Below are 16,027 nucleotides of genomic sequence, written 5' to 3'. Positions count from 1 at the left end.
GTATAATGGCGGTGAAAAGGAGTAAACAAAGAGTAAACCCGCACACGGACTCATATTGTCTATACAGAGTAGTGGTACTCCCTGGACGAATTTGTAAGCCGTATGGTGCGGGGCAGTTTTTTTCTTTTTTTTTTCAGTGCGAAGTGTCTTTCAGTGACCCAAATCAAAAAAAGGCAGAAGTTAGTTAAAGAGACAGTACGAAGCATAAGTATAGTTGCATCCTCGAAGAAGTCCGCTTGTCTCCAGCGACGCTCCGTGTTCACGAATTTTTCATCATAGCGATCCAGAGGCCCTTAGAAGGTTTTCGCCTATAGAAATAATCTAAAAACGTCCGCCGTCTGGGTGCTCTCGTGGTCGTCTCCTTAACTTGCTATATACGAAAATTGGCATAGCAGTGCAATGATGACTGTATTACGAACACGACTCACAGGTCATGACATGATGAACCCAGGAGCAGCGAAAATAGACATTGAAAGCTTTATGGTACACTTTGCGTGGGGTAAGCAATCAGAGAAAGATATACCGCTTGTTGGCGATTTTATTGCAGCATATACAAACGCTGGAAAACGTGCTGCAACGATTCTCAGGCAACAACCACACGGCACATATCGCATGCAAATGAGCGGTTGCCTAGCATCATTTGTAGTGGCTGTGCTTGTCTAACCTCAGTTTTGGTTGCAGACTGCAGTGTTGACTATCGCCTTTTATAATAATGTGATATTCTGCACCTTCCTTTGTTTTTCTCCTTTTTTTTTGCGCGCCTGCTCTTCTTTCTTTTCCTTCCCCATTAGTGTAGGGTAGCAAGCCGAATGCTACGATTCTCGTTGACCTCCCTGCCTTTCTCTTATTTCATTATCTCTCTATATACACAGACAGGGTACCCAGCTAACTTTAGCCAGAGTTTAAAGGTATACCGACGCACTCTATGACGACACGACCAAATGCATGTTGCTGACTATATATAGCATGTAGTAAGTCACACAATTTGTGTTCTGCTTAATTAAGCAATATTAATTAACAAACTTTTAAAGCAACTAAGCTTGGCAAAAGATGTCCAGTTATAAGGTGGTAACGTGATGGTTACAGTGGCTAATACAGCTCTTGCAGATTAAAATAGCGATGTGCCGACCACGACGGTAAGGTATTTCTCTAGCTACCGTACGGTAAACCGTGGCACTGCTACAAGACCCTATTGTTGACTTAATAATAATAATTGTTGGGGTTTAAGGTCCCAAAACCACGATATGATCATGAGGGACGCCGTAGTGAAGGGCTCCGCAAATTTCGACCACCCGGGGACCTCCTTCAACGTGCACCTAAATCCAAGTACGCGGACCTCGAACATTTTCGCCTCCATCGAAAACGCGGCCGCCGCGGCCGGGATTCGATCCCGCGACTTTCGGGTCAGCAGCAGTGGCGGATCCAAAGCCTGTGTCACCTCCCCCCCCCCCTGCCTGCAATGCCTGTCTGTCTCCTCATCCCTACCCTACCACTCCCCCCCCCCCCCGGTCAGATGAAGAAACCGACCCCCCCCCCCCCCAAAGTTGGCACCTGGATCCGCCCCTGGTCAGCAGTCGAGCGCCATAAAAACTAGACCACCGTGGCGGGTATACCCTACTGGCGACTTACTTCAACGACACGAAAAATGTCAGATCTTCCTTTAAGGACTATTCCTTTATGGACTACGACACAAACACACCGTGACCAAACATCGCAGCTCGTGCGCGAGGACGGGTCGCGCTATACCGTGCTTCAGGTTTCTCCTGCCGGCAGTGAGTGGGCGGTCCCCCGTCGTCGGTGGTTTCACCCACTCTATCGATCCGCACCGGAACCCAGGGTGAGCAACGCAATTACCTTCCTGCGCCCTGCCCACGTGTGCATCTTTCGCTGCACGAAGGGGAAGGTGCTTCCCCGCAATGTCTGGAACGAAGCGACACGTTGCAGTAACCGCCAGGCGCTGACTCACTCCCGGTTCTTCCCCGCACGCAGGAGTGCCGATGGCGTCGCGTAAAAACCGAGACGATTCCTAGCTATGCATACTCCATATGATGTGACACTAACTGATGATGATAAGTATTCTAATGACATTTTTGATGTCGCGTTTCATTCCGTGTGTGTATATTTACAGCCGGCCAATAATCGGGGGATAATAGGTGAACAAATGCAATGCGAAGAAATACGATTATTGATTCTTTCTCCGACAGTTAATTCCCTCGCATCCCTGCACGAGCACTTCAATGAGTGTTGGCTATAGTTATTTTCTCTTTATTCACTGTTCTCGTCTATAGTATCATTGTGTGCTTGCGTGTATGTGTGTACTTCCTCTTTCCATCCTTTTCCGTTTGTGGAAAGGGATATAAAATGAGTCTACTACTATCCTATACACTTCGTTGTTATCACCTAAGAAAGGCTGGACCAACCTTACTAGACTAGCTAGCCTAATAACTTTGGGCCGAGCTGCGACCGTAACAGCAGGACAAGTAATGGCCGAATTGAAAACAAAAAAACAAACAAAAAAAAACTTCTATTTCATAAGCTATCTTTACCATTGGATGACCGCCTTTGCTAATAGTATGTCCAACAATTGGATTGGCTGGCATCTATTTCTTACGAAAAGTTCTAGCGTAAGACGTTTCTGTAAATATCTCACATTGTTTTTTTTTTCATTTATGTTTCTGTAATTTGAACCTTAGACCTTTTATAAAAAGAACGGAATCGTGAGACATATTGTAGAGACAGTAAAAAATAAACTATTATTTTTACTGAAGTGGTGATTCCAGTGAGGACTCGGTGCGACTTAGCCTAGGTGGGCTGATTCCTTATTCCAAGAACCCTCTAGTTAGGGATGCCGGCTAGGGAGTTAGAAAAATAGGGGTATCATTGACTCTGTAATCTATTTGTTTCGCTGAGGTAATGGTGATGGCTGGTTGGTCAGGTTCTGCTTCGTTGAAGCTCAGTACGAACACACCAGGCGAAGACGCAACAGGCGCCGAATTCCCAAGAATCGTCGTTTGCGAAAGCTGTATGTCAATTTATGACTCTAATTGACTGGCTCTTGCTGTTAAACTTGTCAGCCCTTTTCTAGGGCTGACGCTGGACTTATCATTAGCGAAGGCAGGCAGCCAGTTGGAAGGAGCACTTACAAAGAGCATACTTTGTAAACTCGGCACAATTTGCAAATTAATTCGCACACAAAAAGTATCGCCTTATGCTAAAACCGTCCGTAAAAGCAGATGGTAGCAAATCGTAGCACTAGACAGATATTTATCAAAGGCGGCCGGCCAATGGAAAGCAGCTCTCTCATACATTGTTAAATTGCTCTCTCGAGCAAAGATTTACCAATGGGACGATTACGACAACGCCACCACCTTGTTTATCGCAATTTCGAAACATTGAGTTGCTTTCCGTTGTCTCTCCTATGAACTATACGAGGTTTCTGAAATTCCTTGGCCTATTCGAACGACATCTTCGTTTTATTCTTAACCCCGAATAACGAATTATGTAATACCCGTTGTGTCGATATAAACGATGACGTCACTTTGTCAGCGCAATAATTACGCCCCCCCCCCCCCCCCCCCCCCCCGTGGCGGACAACTGCACTATAGTGCCCACGCTGCATTGTCATCGCTAATTGCGATGTCCGCAGAAAGAAAAGAAAATTGAATACGAAACAAAGCGCGCGTGCCCACACCGAGATGAGGTTGCTCGTCTGACCGCGGCGTGTGCTCATGTTTTTGCGGGTGCCGCACCGTGTTTGCTTTGTGAAGATTGCGCAATTTCAAAGCACTGTCAGACCTTTTTTTTTTATGGTTCTATTTTCTACTCATCCAACAAACTGTCTACTTTTTGTCTGTTATACATTTAGCTAGGAAGAATGCGCGCTGCTCTACGGACAACAATGAAAGAACAAAGCCAGCATAATGGCGTCGTGGAGAGACGCGAAAACGCGCTCCGAAACCCCGAACTATGTCACCCCAGCTAGTCCGAAACGCGGAGGGAGGTCTCTTGAACTTTACGCTTATACACGGAGATTTGTGTACGCATTGTCCAGCGCAAGAGTGTGATGTATGGAGACGCGTGGTCGTAGAAAACGTTAAGAGTATGCGCATGCTTCACGTCGCCTTTGTGCTTCGAGGCAGGCGCGCTAAGAGATCCGTCACGGGTACGGCGAGGCCAAGGAGCACCGCGAAGAGAATGATAAAGCGCCGGGACACACTCTGCGCAACGCCGCGCGGGACGTCGGCAGTACTTCAAGTCACCAACGCGTCGCTTTTGCGTCCGAGCCATCTCGCCGCCGCGCCGCATGTGTGGAGCGGTGTAAACGACGAGCAGCGTGAATTTACCTCGGTCCAGCTTGCGGATATATCACGACGTCGCGGCACTAGAAGTTGACCAAGAGTCGCCAGAAAAACGAGTGTGTTTTTCCGTATAGTGGCTGCGCGGTTTCTGAGCACGAAAATACGCGAAGGTTTTTCTATTTTTATTGGTCAAGTGCTTGCTAGCACCTTTCGTCCTGACCCTTTCGGTTTTCTTGCAGAAAACTGAAGTTATGTGGATATCGCTGCATGTTGGTTCCGCGCTGTGTAATCGTGGTGCTTGTGGCCTGCTGTCTGTAGTGAGAAAACAAGGTTACGTTATTTCTGAATGACATTTATACATTTGTGGAAGCTCGTAAATGGCGATGTTACTATATACCATATTATGAAACTCTCTATTGATATATTGAGGGGGGGGGGTTGAACTCTTTCATTCCGGGCCCGACGTAATACATGCAGGAAAAGGACGACGAATTCTTTTGAAATATGTCTTAACCTTTTGGGCTGGTGGACTGTAGCCTTCGTTAAGGGAGAATGTATGCGCATGGCTTTGATATCATCGTTCGAGAGCTAGGGGGGAGGGCACCACCTGCGCTGATTGGAACAGACACTGCGCACCATAAATTAACGATGCCACGTGTTTTCAGAACAAGAAGACAAAGAAGAAAAAAAATCGGCAGATCCACGCAGTGTGGGAATCGAGGCAATGCGAAGCAGCCAGCAAAGAGCTGCATACATCGTCTTGTTTGTCATTGAGGCGTATAAAGTCATTCATGGCGTCACATCTAGTTCACTATATATCGCGAGATTGTCATACATGCATGCGTGTATAATCTGGTATTCGCCATGCTAATGAAACATATATTCCGCTACATATATACGATGCATGACCTGCTATTTATGTTCGTCACGCACTCCTGCCATGCCACACCGTATATATCCAGTAAACAAAAAGGCCGGGTGTCCACCATGAGCGTGGCATCTAAATCATACCCTACATGACATGCATGTCAAGATTTTCGTGTTACCACCTGTCATATGCGTTCGTCACACAGTCACGTTGCGCGATACCAATTTTGGTGTATATCAAGCTAGCGAAACGGCCGCCAGCGCGCCATGAGTGTGGCACGTAAGTCATGCTGTGCATGACATGCGTGTCATGATTTTCATGGTACCACCAGTTATTTGTTTTTGTCACACAGTCACGTCGCGCGATACCAATTTTGGTGTATATCAAGCTAGCGAAACGGCCGCGAGCGCACCATGAGTGTGGAATGTAAATCATGCTGTACATGATATGCGTGTCATGATTTGCACGTTAGAACCTGTCACTTGTGTTTGTCATACGCTATTGTCACGCCATACCAATTTTGGTATATATCAAACTAACGAAACGGCCGCAAGAGCACCAAAACAGTGGCATGTGAATCATGTCGTTCATGACATGGATTTCATGATTTTCATGTTATGACCTGTCATTTATGTTCGTCATAAAGTCACGTTACGCTATACCAATTTTCGTGTATATCGTATTAACGAAACGGCCAGGAGAGCCCAAAGTCGTAGGCGGCTAGATGGATGGATGGATGGATGGATGGATGGATGGATGGATGGATGGATGGATGGATGGATGGATGGATGGATGGATGGATGGACGGACGGACGGACGGACGGACGGACGGACGGATGGACGGATGGACGGATGGATGGATGGATGGATGGATGGATGGATGGATGGATGGATGGATGGATTAAAAAGGGAGAGACAGAGGTAGAGGGAAGTACGGTGACACGTGACTACGTCATAGTACAGTGAGTTATTGCAGACACATTGCACTACGCGCAAGAGTTTTCACATCACAACGCATGCTCTATAGAGAAGAACATCTAACCCTGTATCACTCAGAAATTTCAATGGGCGCTTAAAGTTGAGTTTGGCACGGTCCACATGTTTCCATGCACCTAAAAATTGCTTCTCCGACAGGGACCGCGAGCACATAACACAGACGGGACTCTCCGATAAGTGCACGATGATTATGAGCAGTCGAAAACTATTCATAATCATGGTGATGAAAAATCGACGACACAATAACAGAAACTGATCGATTCGCTCTACACTCGAAGCAAAATGTGACGAATGAACATGATCGCTCCACTTCGGCTCTGATAGCTGCTGTTCGCTGCAAAGAGAGAGATACGCAGATATGGCGAGAACCAAAGGTGCGGCTTCTTACATAGCACTCGTGCGCAGCGGTGTTTTGGGGCAGCATCACCGTCATTTCGCAGGGCGCGAAGAAAACAGGTTCACAGAAGGCTGCGCGATAGCGTCTGTAGCATCCCTCGCCTCGACGTCGCTGCCAACGATGATCTCGTTCCAGAGTGGCAAGTAGCTTGGCGCAATCTCGTCGTCCATCCGAAAGGGCGTCCATCTCTGCTGCTTGCGGTCGACCGTGCTGGGTCGTACATACGCGGCGAAACCGCCGCCGCTTCGTTCCAACGGCGTCGGATCTTCCTCGGTGCTTCGTCCCTTCTCGCCCAGCCGGGTGATTTACTCTTAATGGAACGGTCGGCCGGCCCATCGCCGTCTCGCACGAAGTACACACACACACACATGCGTATACTATATACGGGAGATGAAGAATGACCTCGTAATGCCCGTCGCGGGTGAACATGGTGTGTGCGCGCGGCGCGCACGCGTTTCGAAGGGCTAAGAACGGCACTTTGAGCATGCATATGGCGCCCGCCATCATCGCCTATAAAACAGTAACAGTACGTATGCAACCTCGAAGTGGCGCGCGCCGTTTCATTGTGGATGAATATATATCGTATGTGCTTTGAGTTCGTATACATATGGGCGTCGCGCGGTGTGATGCGCGAGCACTGTGAAGGTCAACGTGTAGCGAAAGGTCTAGCTATATGCTACCACCTGTCTGGTTTTTCTGTTTATTTATTTCTTTAGTCCGATCATTTTTAATGCGTATGTATTATTAGCCGAGTACACCCCGATAAAATTCGACCAGTCAGCGCTTCGCCTCGAAAAAGTGTGAAACGATGCGCTCCACGACAGCTGTACATGGGCTGTGTACGGGGTATTATATGCATGGAACCCAGGTTTACAAGTGCTCTGAGCACGGGGTCCCGTTGGTGATTGGTCCCGTTGGTCTGCATACTGCGTCGCCAATTGCATCGCTGCTTGCCCACAGGCAAACAACTCTTGTGGAGGGTACCTTTTTTTTTTTCATCGCCTCTAACCTCTATCTAGAGGAGTGCTGGAAGAGTTGAATATTAACAAGCTCTAGCGTTGGCAGTAAAGAGCTTCCGTTTTTAGCGGCAGCTATGCCACTCCGGCGTTTAAAAAAAATTGTAAAAATTCACGGAATACAAGTTGTCGGCCTTCTGCGCAGAGCTTCTGTATATATTGCCTATTCCAGCAATAAACCAGTGTCTGTCGTTCTTTCACCGTCCAGTGTCGAGCGCTGTTTGTTCCCGTCTTATTCATGTACCAACCAGGGGTGCTATCATGGACACTGTCAAATTCCGCCATCTTGTCAAATTTCGTAATGGCGGCATTTTGAGCCAATCAGGGAGGCGGTAGCAACCCTCCGGGCCAATCAGACTTTAGCAATGGCGGAATCCGACAACATGGCGGAATTCGTACTCCCACAAGTAAATGAATTACGTGTGAATAGACACTTATATTCAATTATCATTTTGGTAGCTCTATAATTAATGAAATAATTGTTTTGCTGACGAAATTATGCATATCTCGAGTGTTACTTTTTTTCCTTTTTTTGATCTTCCGTTATGGACTTGCTACGTAGGCCGCACAATGCAAGCTTCAATTTCGCTTTGTTAGTTTGTTACCTCACGAATGTGGCACATATTTTTTTCTGACCTCACTGTTTATTTATTTTTATTTATTTATTTTTTTTTTTCATTCCTCTCTGTCGTGACGTGGGAGCGGCCCGCTGCGCGCTTATCGCGCGCACCGAAGGTACAGTGTCGAAGGATCTCAATAAAGTTATTTATTCATTCATCCATCCATCCATCCATCCATCCATCCATTCCACGCGACCTTTGCGCGTTATACTTGTGAAATTGATAGGATGACCATACTCCTTGAAAACGATAAAGCAACACTATAAATTCCGAATTTAGCTGGGCGCGTATTCACAAGAACGTCTTACGCATAACATTTTCGTAAGAGAATATTTAAACCAATCACAATGCGGGACATGTCATTAGCGAAGCCCGACTGACCAATGGAAAAACACAGTTACAAAAGAGAGGTTTTGTTAATTCGGCCGATGGCGCGCCTAAGAATTAAAGAGGCGGGAGAGAGAGTCGCCTGTTGAGTTGGTGCTCTTGCGTTCAAGGTCAGAATATACCGATGCCCATTTTCTTTTTCTTGCTTCTTGGTTTCGGAAAGTCACTTTTATTTTTTGCCAGTTCTTACCGCACTGCGTACGATTGTCTCGCACAACGTGCACGCGTCATGGACTTGAATGCAGAAAAGAACGTTATGTTCGGCATGAAGGTCTTCTTCATCGATTACCTTCTAGGTAATCATGCTTCTTCGCGATTGCATTGGCGATAACGACGTAATTCCTATCCCTGCAGGACAGAGCTAGCCGTTTGACCGCTGCAGCGGACAAGGCGAGTATGAGGTCACGGTCCATAAACTATCGAAAGGCGTGGCAGTGCACTTTAGACAAAAAGAATGAAGGGAGTGATAAATGAGATCGCAGGCACGGGTGAAAAATGGTACGGCCACAATGTTTGCTCGACTGAATGCACACACACACACACACACACACACACACACACACACACACACACACACACACACACACACACACACACACACACACACACACACACACACACACACACACACACACACACACACACACACACACACACACACACACACACACACAGACACAGTTATACGCGTGCATATTTCTTTCGCGTGCTCACACACCGCGGTGCTTTGGCGGCTTCGACGTTGCGCCGCTACGCGTTTTCGAAGCCCGAATGCGGAAGCCACATTCTGATGGGGGCGAAGTTATGGACGACAGCGTATCATTGTTTGTATGCAGCACGTTTTTGCCGTTGCGTGGAAAACAAATAGGTAAGTAAAAAGAAATATATAGTCGCATGGAAACAGCTGACTCGGTCATAGTTTGTGTACTTGCGAAAGGTTGCGGCATGTATGTAAGCATAATGTAAGCGGTCCGGGGAAAAAAAAAAAAAAACGTTCTTATTGCGCCACAAAATCATGGACAACGTAAGACCAGATGGCAGGACGTGCGCATAACGTTTTCAAGATGGACTTCCACCAGCTAGCCTAGCTTGGCACTCTACAAAATATGTAAGCTGGCTGGGCCTGGGGTGGTACAACATAAACATCTGTTGGTCAAGTACTGCGGACAACTTGCCGACCGAGTCGAATTGATAAAACACTGGCTGCAACGCTGCTCGCGAGGAGATGGAACAAGGCAAGCCGCAGGCAAAAAGCATAGTACACACCACAGCGTTGACGAAACGTTGGTGTTGGACACTGATACTACTCAAATTCGTTGCTCTTTGAGTGTATGTGTAATATTTGTGTATTTATTTCACCGCCACGGAGTGTTGCCCCTTCGGTCATCCTTTGAACTTGGACAACATTTAAGAAATTGTTGAAATTCAGCCGACCGTTTTTTTTTTTTTTTTTTTTTTAAATTTATTATTGCACCGAAGCTGCAGTAGCCTTACTCGGGGCTACAGCGAACTACAGGTCTAGGGCTCTACACTGTAGTCAGCGTTACTTGTGTCGTCCGTAATAATAATAATAATAATAATAATAATAATAATAATAATAATAATAATAATGAGACGAAGAAGAAGAATAGTATATGTACATGCGCCTGACGCGCTAGTTTTCGTTGCAGGGACGTTGGCGCCACCTGCCGATAGCGTACAAAACCATCTCACGTGCGTCATGGCTTCCGAGATCCGGAGTCGCACATTTCCTTATTTCACGCCGGGAACGGCGCTGCGACCGAAACGTTTCGTATGTATCATGAGTTTGTGCTCAGTGCTTCCATGACGTGTGCATGGGAATTTGAACGGAGCCTTTCGGGCTTTCGCTTGAAAGAAGTCACGTCTACACTCCTTCGATTAGAACAATGAGACCGGGCCTGCGTAGTAGCTACATCGGTAGCGTGCTGCGCTGATGAACAAGAGGTCGCGCGTTCGATACCCCACGCCACCGCTGTTACAAATTCCGGATAGATGGCATCTTTTCCGCTATCCGGGCCAAACACAGCAACATTATTGCCACGGTACCGCCACACTGCTCAATGAAAGCTTTGAGGCCAAAAACTGTGGCTACATTTTCGTGTAAAGCATGTGCTGCGAGCTGCCACAGCAAATGGTTTGAACGAACAACCCACAGTCTATAACTTAATAAATACTCACAGCCATGAATGTCCAAGAGAGAATTTGCATAGACGTTCCAGTCAAAGACATACAGACGCATGTTCGTGTCGTTCGTGTCACTGGTTTTAAGACGAATACCTCAACGTCCTATCAAATTTCATCAGAGATTTCGACGTCACTGCTTAGCCGAAGGTCATATTTTAGATAGGAACGACGAACCTTTAGTTTTCAATATTCGTTACAGTTTGAAAGGAAACAAGCATGCACAGCTATGTTGACAAGCGCGCCGCGGTTATGTGGGCGCAGCTTGATTCTTGGGTTGTGATCCCGGCACTCATTTGATACTAGCACTGCTGGTATTGCATTGCTTATAAAAGCAGTTAGTGTTCATTGCCTATGTAGTTCTATCGAGTTACATTATGAGTAGCATAACAAAATATGCACGATGAGGTGTGTATATATAGGGTGTCTTCTTCCCTTTTTTTTTATAACAATACATATTTTTTATAAAAATGCTATGACTGAGGCTCCGGTCGTCTTCACACACAAACTCTACATCGAGGTAGAAACACTTTGCCATCGCTAAAATGACCAAAATGACCCATGAAGGTACTTGGAAGCGCAAAACACACAAAATACACAAGAAGAACTAAACAAGACGAGCGCTCTGGGTATTTCCTAAAATGACACCAAAGTGACAAAGCTCGTTAAGTAGCTTCCTAGTTATTGACATGAGGACCGTCCTTATACGGATATATAGGGTGTCACAATTGATGTGATATCCATCGTTTAGAAATCACAAAAGTTGCACGTAATTTGAGATGTTCATCATCAAATTTTAATGGCAATATCGAAACTGACCACATGCAGGAAACGCAGCTGTCCTTTTGATTCAGACCTAATGTACCCATGATGAGGAAGTGACAAAATTTAAATTCGCGGTAGTATCTTGTCATAGAAAGTGCAAGTCATCTCGCGCGCATCAGCAGATCACCTTATTTTTTCATGGGATGTTTGGAGCTTATCTTTTTCTTTCATGCTGTGCACAAGAAAACCACAATATCCACCTTTTCTTTCACTGTGCAGCATAGCACTCAGGGCCACTGTAGCACTGCTTGCAGACAAGCGAAAGAGCTTTTGTGCCTTTGTATAGTTCAAGAAAGAAACAAATATTTTGCATGCAAAGAATAAGCAGCCTACTTGTTCATTTAAGATGACATGCCATTTTTCCTGGTCAGATTTTGCTTTGACACACCTTGATTCAAATTTCATCACTTCCTTTTCACGGGTAATTTCAGTCTGACGTAACAGAGAGGCCATGCACATTTCCAGCATGCCAGGTGAGGTCAGTTTCGATATCCCCCATTAAAGTCTGGAGACAAATATCTCAAATTACGTGCAACTTCTGTGATGTGCAAAAAATGGGTATTCCCTAAATTGTGACGCTCTACAACTTTCCCATATAAATAACTTCCCTCAATATTGAGGTTTTGTTAATTAAGCACTTCAGTGTCACTTTAGCTGCGGCAAAGTATTGCCACTTCGACTCCAGTTCATCCCACGAAAACCTCTATAAACCATTTTACAGAGGTTTATAGAGGTTTTAGACGTTTTAAAGACATTTTAGAGAGATTTTGTGGTCCATGGGATGTGCGAAGATTACAGGAGCCTGACTGTCATAGGATTTTTTTTTAAAGCTGTATCTTCTAAAAAAAAATGCTCTGTACATTCATGACATACCGTCCCCATCATGGACAGTTATACTGCAGAATCATAGTCACAACAACACATACAAGCCTCTACATAGTAGTTCCATCGATAAGAGAACAAGATTCAGTGTTTCTTTTTCCCATTGACTATTTGTGTCGCTAAAGTGAACATAGAAAGAACATGAAGCTTGTATTTCTTGTTCTTGTATCACTCTTTCTCTGCATGTTTGTCATCTCTGCAGAAAACCACATACCTTATACCAGTGCCTCCTCTATAACTTTCAGTGCCTGGTAGAACACCCTCCCGCGGCCGTCGGCGCTTGCGTTTCCCCCGCTCGCCGCGACTGCGTGGTGGCGCTGTGCAAACAGGGTCGGGTAGTGTGCGCATCAAGGCACCCTAAGGGTCGGGCGGTCGAGCGCTGAGCCGGTAGTGCTGGTGCGGGCGCGGCCTAGAGCGCTTGTTTGCTTTGCTCTGCCTTGACACGTGCGGTTGGGTTTAGCGAGTTGAATGCGATGGAAGATTTTTTTATCCTTTGTCGTGACCACGTAGCTTGCATGAATTGCGATGTCGTACTGCTGCGTGCCGCTGTGCAAGTCGGACGAAAAAAAGAAAGTGCCTGGACTGTATCCATCTGACCAGCTCCTTTTTGTCCTTGATACTTTGCGAGCTTTTGCAGACGGTGCGCTCAAAGGCAACCCAACTTCGGCAAAGCCATTCAGTACCTTGACAAAGTACACAGTTCCAGCCCTCTGTGCATCAAGGCTCCTTAAATGCCAGAGTGATGGCAGCTATGACCACAGGGTGCGACACGTGAACCTCATATGTATTTACTTCCTCAAGCCACTCCTCTCGAACTATGCGTTTAAAGGGACACTAAAGAGAAACAATGAATCGGTTTAGATCGATAAATTGTGCTCCGAGAACTAATGTCGTTGACTTCGCCATCACTATAGGTTTATTAATAGAGGAGAAAATCGAGTTCAAAGTTTTATTAGGGCGATTCCACGTAAGACCTCTCAAATTTATTTCAAAATTTTATATATTATTGCCTGATGAGTGGAAAAAAGAGATCCGCAATTTGTTTTGCCGCCAAAAATTTTTTCGAAGCACAGGAAATCAATAATGACGAAGAGGTGGAGTAGAGCGCTCATCCGCTCTGCTGTTTTGGCCAACTTTCGTTATGAATTGCACAAAATATATTAAAGTTAGGTAGCTGAAATTTCTTTAACTAAATATATGCATGTTTTTGCTTCTGCTCAGGTATTTTTAGTTTTGATGTGTAGTGTAGATCTTTTTATAAAAAACCTCAAAATAGTTCCAGGAGACGTTATTTTCTTCACTTTGAAGGTCTTTATCTCGAAAAATCCTTGTAGCAGAGCGACAAAAATTGCGCGTTACGTTCTTCGCATCCTTGTCTACCACACTGCCGAATCTTATATTTATATAACTTTTCAGTAAAGAGACATGATCGGGCTAAGTTAAAGAAAACACCGGACAATGAAAATTTCCGACGACAATTAAAAAAAAACAATTTTTCATATTTCTTAAACTTTGTCCACTTATTGTCCTCCACATCAGCTTTCATAATCATTGAAAACATGTAGCATAATGTCGTTGCACTAACAGTTACGACCCCTCCAATGAGACCCTTGGGCAAGGATTGGCAATTCCGACTTCTTGCCCAGCAAGTGTATAAAATGCAGGCAGGATTGAATTGCTTTTTTATTAAAAGGCCAGCAGGTACCGAAAAAGGTGTCGCCGGTACTGAAGACGTTAATTTTGAAATTATTTGGTCACTGCAGCAGCCACGAGCGCGGGGCTACCGAGCAGGCGCGCGCGCACCCGAGATGCTCGTTGTAAGAGACGGCGCAGTGAGAGCTCGTTTCCGCGTCCTCAGACCGATTGAGTTCGAAACAGCAACACCTCCCGGCTGACTTGAACGCACGTGCACTGGAGCTTCGCTATTCTATCCGCCCTCTGTTCGCATCGCAGCTAGGCGCTGATAACAAGGCAGAGATGGAAGCAAGATGAGAACTCTATAAGGGAGCTATGAGCGCTCGCTTCACGCACGCTGCTGCCAGAAAAACTGCGCTGCGCCAGTTGCGATCAGTGGAAAGCATTAACGTGGCGCTCCATTGGCAAAGCAAAATATGGAATGTCAAAGGAAAGAAAAGCAAAACTATCGGTAACCGGACGCGCTTGCCTATTTTAGATGTCGGCAGCAGACGGCCTGAACTAGCCGCGCGTTCAGAGCGCTGTTCACACTTCATTCGGCGCGGATAGTTCTTGTGCTTTGCTCTTACTCTACTCCTCCTGTGCGTCTCATGGCGAGAAAGTATAGCTCGGAATGAGTGTATTGTGGAGACTACCTTTCGAAGCACAAGAAGCTTAAAGGAGTACTGACACGAAATTCGTCGTGTGCTCGTGGTGCACATAAACAACGATGAGTGAATTGTCGTCCTGTGACCCTGGCAGTGATTTCTGCGATTTAGGCTGCATGCAGGACGCAGCTAGAACTCGCATACTCGGGGGAACTGTCTTGACTCGTCGGGATAATGTCCTTGCAGTGGAGCTCAGATGCTCAGCGACGAAAACTTCAAAGTAAAATTAAAATATTTTATACGTGTTCTCCGACTCCAGTGTGTGGACAGCGTTGACACTGCAAACCAACGAAACAAAAAATGTCCCTTTTTCGATGTCTCAAAATCGTGTCAGTACTCCTTTAATTATTGCAAAGAAGCCAAAATTTCGTAGAGTTACCGACCTAGGCATATACGCTTTGAAGAAACGTTTAACGCCCGAAAGGTCAGTGACTGCCAGTGAGACGGACTACTTGTGCTACGCGTGCTTTTGCTACCACTGCAATGAAAGATCTTCACGGAACGCACAGTTTAACGATGACATTCTTATGCCCCCTGAAAAAGAAATCGACGTCATTAACCAGATCACTGCGACTACCGGTGTACGTGCGTTCCAGTCACCCGAGAGGTGTTGCTGTTTCGAACTCAATCGGTCTCAAGAGCTCAAGAGCTTAGCGGTCGAGTAGGCCTTGCTTCTACCGATCATTGTCAGCATCTCAAGATATCCTGAAGTCGAGAAAATCGGGAAACGAAACTAGCAGCCGCACCTGCGCAAGTGATGCGCGGGCAGCGAGCGAAAGACCGCGAAACCCTGTTTGGGTGGCGGCGCCTGGCGGTGACCGGTTGTACTCGCGCCGACGGTCGCGCCTTTTGTTCTCCTCCCCATCCACCAGGCACTGAAAGTTATAGAGGAGGCACTGCTTATACACTCATTACATACCAACTAGCCCCTATCAATGCACTTCCGAACCACTTTCTATCTTGGGCAGTTTCTCAATTGTGAATTCTACAGTAATTCCCGCATATACACGCCAGCTTTTTTTGCGAATGTTTTCTTTTTTGTATGAAGCATTTCCACAATATGTGGCTTTGGAAGTGATGTGTGGTACACCTGCCCCTATGCATTTCTGATGCTGTAGTATATCTGCCGACTTGTGCAGTTACCCTGATTGTAGCGTTTGCATTTTATGGAAATTGGGTGCAGTTCATTGCCAT

General features: G+C 46.0%; 1 protein-coding gene across 1 annotated transcript in view; it reads left to right on the top strand.

The window, feature by feature from the left end:
- The window catches only part of LOC119394408 (vang-like protein 2), a 156,292-nt gene that overhangs the window by 119,927 nt on the left and 20,338 nt on the right, over positions 1-16,027 (top strand). The gene's annotated exons all lie outside the window — the stretch shown is intronic.

Source organism: Rhipicephalus sanguineus, chromosome 5 (genome assembly GCF_013339695.2).
Source record: "Rhipicephalus sanguineus isolate Rsan-2018 chromosome 5, BIME_Rsan_1.4, whole genome shotgun sequence".
Taxonomy (NCBI): Eukaryota; Metazoa; Arthropoda; class Arachnida; order Ixodida; family Ixodidae; genus Rhipicephalus; species Rhipicephalus sanguineus.
This window is presented reverse-complemented; position numbering and strand designations above follow the sequence as displayed.